Below are 7886 nucleotides of genomic sequence, written 5' to 3'. Positions count from 1 at the left end.
AAAAAAAAAGGACTTGGGGATATAGCTCAATGCAAAGGCCCTGGATTCAATCCCCAGTACCTCCCAAAAGGTTGTATTTACACAGTGCTGCATTGTACTAAGTGTGCAATAGTATTACGTCTGAAAAGTGACACTTATACCTTAATTAAAAACTACTTTATTGCTAAGAAAGCTAGTGATGAACTGTACCGTTAGAAAATGGCACTGATAGGTCGCTTGACAGCAGGTGGCCACGGGCTTCACTATGTAAAAAAATTCTATATGTGAAGAGCATTGTACACATCTACTTGCTTATAAAAATATAAAGCACAAACTATAAAAGCAAGCTTCTGTAGGGAGAGGGAGGAAATAGAGTAGACATGGGGATGGGAATACACAATAAATTCTCTAAGTAGCTCTATAGCAACAGCTTTTGAACCATGTGAACAGCCCACATCCTTCCAAAGCAAAGTTAAATTTCAGAAAGCAATTCTAAGAAGTTGAAAGCAAAAGGAAATAATCCTAACAATAATCCAGTCAGTGGTGTGACCACACACAGAGAGATTAATTCTCCTAACCTCACAATACAATGAATATGACTGTGTAACTCCAGTGGAGAACAGGCAAGGGAAAAGAACTTAGACTCAGTTATCATATTTTTGACAATAATTTTGATTCCATTATTCTTACTGTTGTATTGTGTTTTTATTTGGGATAAGACAAATATGTCCTTATATTGGTGCTATGAAGAGCTGGTATATTCAGCATGGAAGGAGGCAGAGATACTATCAAAAGGGACCAAGTGGGCCAGCGAGATAGCTCAGCAGCCTAAAGCGCCTGCTTAGGCAACCTTAGGCAACCTTAGGCAGGCACAGGAGTTTGATCTCTGGCACCACATGCTGCGCCAGCCTCCCCCTCAGAGCAGGTTGAGCCTGCCAAGAAAAATAGGACCAAGTAAAAGCCCTGAGTCTCGAATTTAAATTGGAAGTAATGATTTATCCTAAAGCAAAAGAGGCAAACAAAAATATTTCCTAACTATCTATATTGAATAGATTTAGTAACAGTGGCCAATACAGTGGACAATGAGGGTCCCTCAGGAACTACAGTCAAGGCTGTATGTAGCAGAGGACCCCTGGCTAGAGTTCAGCCACTAAGCACCACTGTGCACTAAAAAGAACCAGAATAACTCAGAGAAACGGCTAATTTTAGATCGAGGGAAGGAAATGTACAAGACAATTTGGGAACATTCTGTCATATCAAAAGAAAGAATATTATGAAACACTACTAGTTTCATGTCAAAGAGATCGAGAAGCCAATTTTAAAAGACTTTGGTCAAGGGTGGAACCACTGAGCATTAAACAAATAATATCTGCAGTCAGTGTAAGCACACCAATTACTTTATATTCACAATTTTAGGAACATATAAAAACCATATTAAAAATCCTTTAAATCTCTTTTGCAAGATGCTGAAGAATCATCTTCACAGTGCTGCCTATGAAGATGATCTGCAAAAAATTCAAATTTGGAATCTTACTAAGATACAAATATATAATATATATATATATATACATATATACATGTATATATAGACTTGTTTACCAATTTAAAGAAAATGCAAAGAATAATAACAGAGACTTAATTAGAATAATTCAGACTAAAAGAAACTCAATAGATCAACAATTTGAGTTCTATAAAATAAATAAAAATAACCCAATAAAGTGCAAGGGTAGAGGATGATCTTATATATTAATGGAGACTTATGTGTCATCCTATGTTAGACAGTTTTCCATTGCTATAACAAAATGACTGAGATAGCTTAAAAGAAAGAAAGGTTTATTTTGGCTCACAATTTCAGAGGTTTTAGTCCATGGCTGTGTGGCTCCATCACTTTGTGACTTTGGTGGCACATTATAGAATTATATCATGGCAGAGCATGTGGTGGAGGAAGCCTGTTCATCTCAAGGTGACAAAGAGGAGAGGGAGGAGAAGGGGACGTGTGCTGAATTGACAACTGGTGACCAACTTGTAACACCCAGCTACACTGAAACAGTGTGGTGCTGGTTGTGGAGGGCTACCTGAGGACTGTTGCCAACAGCATAAAAAGGAAATCTGGAGAATAAGATAGGGACTGTTGGTTCTCCTGGAGGAGCTTGTCATGTTGGCTTTCCTGATATGAACTCCTCTGTCCTCAGCATTGGAAGAACTCTGGACACCATCGTCACTGACAATGGCTGCGGTTCCCTTCGGAGCAGCTCTGGTCCTTACTTTGAACATCACTTCCTGGCTCCAGAGCAGAAGATAGTGCACTATTCAATCTCCTGGAGAAGCTTGTCACACTGGCTTTTCTAATATGAATTCAGAGGAGCTCAGGACCTTGCTGTTGTTCAGCATGGCTGTGGTACTTTTCTGGGGAGCTCTGGCTCTTACTTTGAGCATTGCTTCTTAGGTCTAGTGCAGGTTCCTCAGCCTGCTGGCATGGATCCTTCATCCCACTGGCACAGCTTCCACCATTAACCTTTGGGTCTTCCCAGTGCAGATCAACGAAACAGGTCTGCATGAGATGCCGTGGGCTCTAGGCCTCCAGTTGGACTCACGGGGTCTTCAGCATGGGCCCTAGGTCTTCAACTGGACTCACGCAGGATGTTGCTGTGGGGACCAGGCTCTCAGCTGGATTCTTTGGGTCTTTAGTGTGTGAGCAGTTCTCCTACACGCTTTTGTATTTGACCCTTTGGGTGACTATTGTAAAATAATCTTATAAATTATGTTTCCTGTAGTAAATTGTTTCCCTTACAAATCCTGACTACAATAGGAAGCGAAGGAATAGGAAAAGGGACAGGGAGAGAGAGAGAGAGAGAGAGAGAGAGAGAGAGAGAGAGAGACTGGTGTTCCAGTAAACCCTTCCAAACATGCCCCAAAGACCTAACTTCCTTCCATTAGGCATCACCTCCCTGAGGTTCCACCGTGTTCCCAAAGAGCCACTGGCCGGGACCAAACCTCTCACACATGGACCTTTGAGAATACTCCAGACCCCAACATCGCACATACCAATGAATGCGCAGTTTATTTGAAGGACTATCACAGCTAAACACTGAAGTATTTATAGGCATGACTTACAGACATTTTCAAATAATGCATAGAGTGGAGAAAGAAAGTGAAAAGTACAAATGAAACAAAATTGGCCATGAAATCATTCATGGTTGGGAACAGATGATGGGAACAAAGAGGCTCACTGCACCGTGTCATACTTCTGTAAGTGCTCCAATTTTTTTAAAATGAAAAACAAAAGCAACCTTTACACTTCCAGGCCACGCACATATTGCAGCAAAGCTGAGTGCTGTACTATACTTCCAAAATCCCAGTCTCCATGGCTCTCAAAGCAAATGTTTCTAACAGCAAAATAAAATAGGTGCTCCTTGTTTCTTCTATATTAATTGTAAAATCTTTTGTCCCATGTTCATTTTTCATAGGTGAGCCATGTGGGTTTTTTAAATGTATTTGGTACAGGGTCTCACTACAAAGATCAGACTTGTAGTAATCCTCCTGTTTTCAGCCTCCCAAATTCTGAGATTACAGGCGCGTGTGCCACCATGCCCAGTCTCAACTTCTGTCTCAGCACATGCCAGGGGCAGGGCCAGCACGGCAGGCCAGGGATCGAACCCCTGGCCCCTGCGTCTGCCTAAACAAGTGCTTTAATCTGCTGAGCTATGTAGCCGGCCCTGAGCCATGTTTTTTTGTATTACACACATTTCACCTTTTAGAACAGATTCCAGATTTGTTTTTGAAGTTTCTTTCGAAGTTCAGAGCCTCTTGTTAGCCTTTATTTAAACTGGCTGTTTCGGATTTGAAATTTTTTAAAAGCATTATACTTTTCCCAATGACTTTTCACATTGCTTTCTCACTTCTGCACGTTTGTGTTCCTAGGCTTCTCAGTCCCTTTTAAAATCAGGGACTTCCATCCTGATGCCTTCTACCTTTCTCCTCCAAACTGGACTAATTACTGTTTTTGTTTTTGTTTTTGTTTTTTTCTTTTTTGAAAGTTCTGCAAAGCTTTATTCCAGAGGGGCTCAGTCCTTCTAGGCAGCTGCCTTCCTCATGGTGGCCAGCACGTTGCTCAGCTCCTCATGCTTCCTCTTGGCACGATCCTGTCCCCTCCCTTTTCTTGATGAACTTGAGGGCGTGCTTGTCCTCAGAGACCTTGAATAGTTCCATGGGGCCCCGCTCACAGGGGGCGAAGCCACACACCTTCGGGATCATGTCCTGCACCAACTTGGCGTATTTGTTTGTTTTTTGCAGTACCGAGGATTAAACTCAGAACCTTGTGCTTGCCGGGCAGGCGCTTATTCTACTGAGCTATCTCCCTGGTACTTGGTGTATTTCATGAGATGTCCACTGACGGTGGCTGTGCCTCAGTTTGCTCACATTCTTAGTCCTCTCGTCGAGGCCCACGGCCATGGGATAGCGGAAGGCCATGGCTACTCCTCTTCGATGGTGACTGTGCTGGACTATTTACTTTTTAATTTGGTTTTACATTGTTGTCTTGAATCTTGATTCTTTCTTCTCTTAAATATGATGTTCTGTGGAATTTTTTTGCCTTTCCCGATATTTTGGTGTTTTGTTAGGACTCTCACTCATTCCAACAGTACATATTCAAATAGTTTACAAAGAAAGGGCAGGTGAAAGGCAAAGTTTCTGAAGCCAAGCAAATTTTAGAAGATTTTATTTTTGTTTTTACACCTGACCAATTTTTTTCCCCAATGACCTCAGAATTTTTATTTGCTCACTATTTCCCAAGGGCACCCTGCTCCTGTTGCCTCAGTGTTTCAACCCTTTGGTGTCATTGGTCTCAGACGCTAATTTTCTGTCCATGAGTTTGCAGGTGGTGGTTCTCTGGATGGTTCGCACTGAGGTGCTGCGGCTATCCAGGGCATTGCTGATTCGGAAATCCTCCCCATCTTCCAGCAGGCGGCGATATATGGCGACCTCAGCCTCCAGTTTGAACTTGCTGTTCAGTAGGGCCTTGTACTCCAGGGCCTGGTGCCCCCCCTCTGTTCCAGTCTGCACCAGCTTAGACTCCAGGTGCAGCAGGACGCCACCGAGTTGCTCAATCTGCATAGCGTAGCGGGCCTCCAGGCCTCTCAGGCTGTTCTCCAAGCCCATCTTCAGATTTCTAACGGATTCCAGGTTAGTCTCCAAGGACTGGGCCATGCGCTTCAGCTCTGAGTGTCATCTCAGCAGCTCCAACCTCAGCGGACTGCGAGGTGGCTACTGTGGTGCTCTCCTCAGTCTGTTTGGACCAGTATTTGTCCATCTCTTCTCTGTTCTTCTGAGCCAGCGCATCGTACTAGGCCCTGATGTCCACCATGATCCTGCTGAGGACCTGAGATTTGGGCGTGTCCACCTTCATAGTCAACCCAGAGCCGGCAATCTGGGCTTGAAGGCCCTCACGTCCTCCTCTTGGTTCTTCTTCATGAATGTCAGCTCCTCCTTCAGAGTCTCGATTTCTGTCTCCAGCTGCAGCTGAGTGATATTGGTGTCATCAATGACTTTGCAAAGCCCGTGGATGTCATCTCAATAACAGTACACCCTTTCATTGGATTACCTCTTTATAATACTATCCCCTCTATTATTCCATTTTCTCTTTTTAGAACTTCAATTTTTGTCTTCTGACATGAATCTCCATGACTTGTTATTATTTTTTTCATACCTTTGGAACTGTCATGAATGATTTCTTTCTCTTCTAACACTTTTTAATTTTCCTTCATAAATGACATTTACTCCAAAGTTATGTTGATCTCTAATTTTCCTTTTTCTTATCTTTTCTGGACCTTTTCATAAAAGTTGTATTATTAGTATACAATAATCTGTCAAGGATACCACTAGGAGTCATTTTAAATCTTATCAGCTATTTCTCTGATTGATCTCATTTTTTAAATGTATTTGGTACAGGGTCTTACTACGCAGCTTGGACGTATAGTCATCCTCCTGTTTTCAGCTTCCCCAGCACTGGGATTACAGGTGTGCGCCACCACACCTGGACTCCGTTGTCACCAGCTCAGTGCACCTCGGGGGCAGGGCCAACGCATCATGTGGGAACAGGGATAAAACCCTGGTCCCCGGCTTGCCAAAGCAGGTGTTTAGTCTGCTGAGCTATCTCTCCAGCCCTTTGATTGATCTTTCTTAATTCTAACATCAGATCTACTTATCCTGAGAGTGACAGATGCAAGAATAAGACTGTGTTCACCTCTCATAAAACTATCCCTCTGAACAACCATCCATGCTCCAAAGCATCATCTTCCTAAGACCTGACGAATGCAGGTGACAGGTCCTCCCATCAGGTGGAGCACAGAAATAAGACAACGTTAAAAGGGTACTTCCCAGAGTGGCTGTCCAACTCCCACATTCCGACCAGTATAGGAGAGTTTCAGCTGTTCAGCATCCAGAGCCATGCTTCATAAAGTAAGTTTTTAAATTTTAAGTATTCTGATAGGGTGCAACAATATTTCATCACAGATCTAATTTGCATTTCTCTAATAACCAATAGTAGTGAGTAGCACTGTGTATGTCAAGTGACTGCTTAAACTTTCGTTTGGTTTTTGTAATCGGGTTGCATATTACAGTTGGGTTTTGATGACTTTATGTTTTCTAGATCAGCAGTCCTTAACCCTTTTGGTATGTGGGACCAGTTCCTAGGAGATTTTTCCAAGGACAGGGTGGGGTGGAAGTTGGGGGTGAAGGGGGATCCAGGATGATTCAGTGGAGCTGGAAACCTGGACTCCTGGCACCATGTGTCGTCCACCACAGGGCGGACTGGAGCGTCTTCCTGTGAGGAGCTGACGCTGCTACTAACCTGACAGGAGGCAGCGCTCAGGGTGCAGCGCAAGCCTCACAGAGGCGCTGTAAACACAGGAGTTCGGGCCTGCAGCCAGCAGGGTACCTCCTGCTGTGCAGCCAGATCCTCACAGGGCAAGGCTCATGGCCTTGGAGCTGGGTGCCCTTTCTCTCAATGCTTTCTGAACAACGTGTATACATTTTTCTTTCAAACATCTCTTGAAGAAGTTACTATTACTGGGGTTGGAAAGATGGCTCAGTGGTCTAAAGCACCTACTTGGAACAAGCTTGGCAAAGCACAGGGACCACGGTTCGATCCCCCAGCACCACATGCCAGCCAGCCCCGCCCCCTGGTGGGCTGAGCTGGCCACACACACACACACACACACACAATAAATGTTAAAAAAAATTTAAAAAAATAAAGTTAAAAAAAAAGAAGTTACTATTACTATACCCATGATGAAATCAAGTAAAATCTAACAGCTAGCAAGTAGTAATTACCCAGGATTTTTTTAAAACAAATTTATATTTTTAGTACTGGGGATCGCACTCATGACCTTGCGTTTGCCAGGCAGGTGCTTATGTCACTGAGCTATCTCCCGGCAATCCTGGGAGTTTAAAGTAGGCTTGGCACCCTGGTTCTAGAGCACTTGCTCCAGGTCAGCTTTGGCATGTGTCCTGTAAGGGGTCAGATAGGAACAACTTTAAGTTTTGGGGCCCACAAAGTCTCTGTTCAACTGCACTTCTGCAACTCTAACTCAAGGACAATTAAAAACAACACAAAAGATAAGTGTGTGTGTGTGTGTGCGTGTGTGTGTGTGTATTCAAATAAAGCTGTGTACCCTGAATTTTATATAATTTACATATCATGAGTATTGTCAACCTTTAATCTACACCATGATTCTATACTGCTCTTTATATGAACTATTGATAATTTCTATTCATGTTTCCAAATACCAAAGCTTTAAATAATTCCTAGAAAGTATTGACTTGTCTTAAAATTATATTTCTTTTATAGTTACTCAGATTGCCTGTGATACAGAATGGTATGTAGACTCCAGGTAAATAGGGTTGAATTG

General features: G+C 43.0%; 1 pseudogene; it reads right to left on the bottom strand.

Moving 5' to 3' along the window:
* Window positions 1-4791: 4791 nt before the first annotated feature.
* LOC101580414 lies at window positions 4792-6425 on the bottom strand (annotated as a pseudogene).
* Between the last annotated feature and the right edge of the window lie 1461 nt (window positions 6426-7886).

This window comes from Octodon degus, unplaced genomic scaffold (assembly GCF_000260255.1).
Source record: "Octodon degus isolate 3935 unplaced genomic scaffold, OctDeg1.0 scaffold00140, whole genome shotgun sequence".
NCBI classification, from domain to species: domain Eukaryota; kingdom Metazoa; phylum Chordata; class Mammalia; order Rodentia; family Octodontidae; genus Octodon; species Octodon degus.
This window is presented reverse-complemented; position numbering and strand designations above follow the sequence as displayed.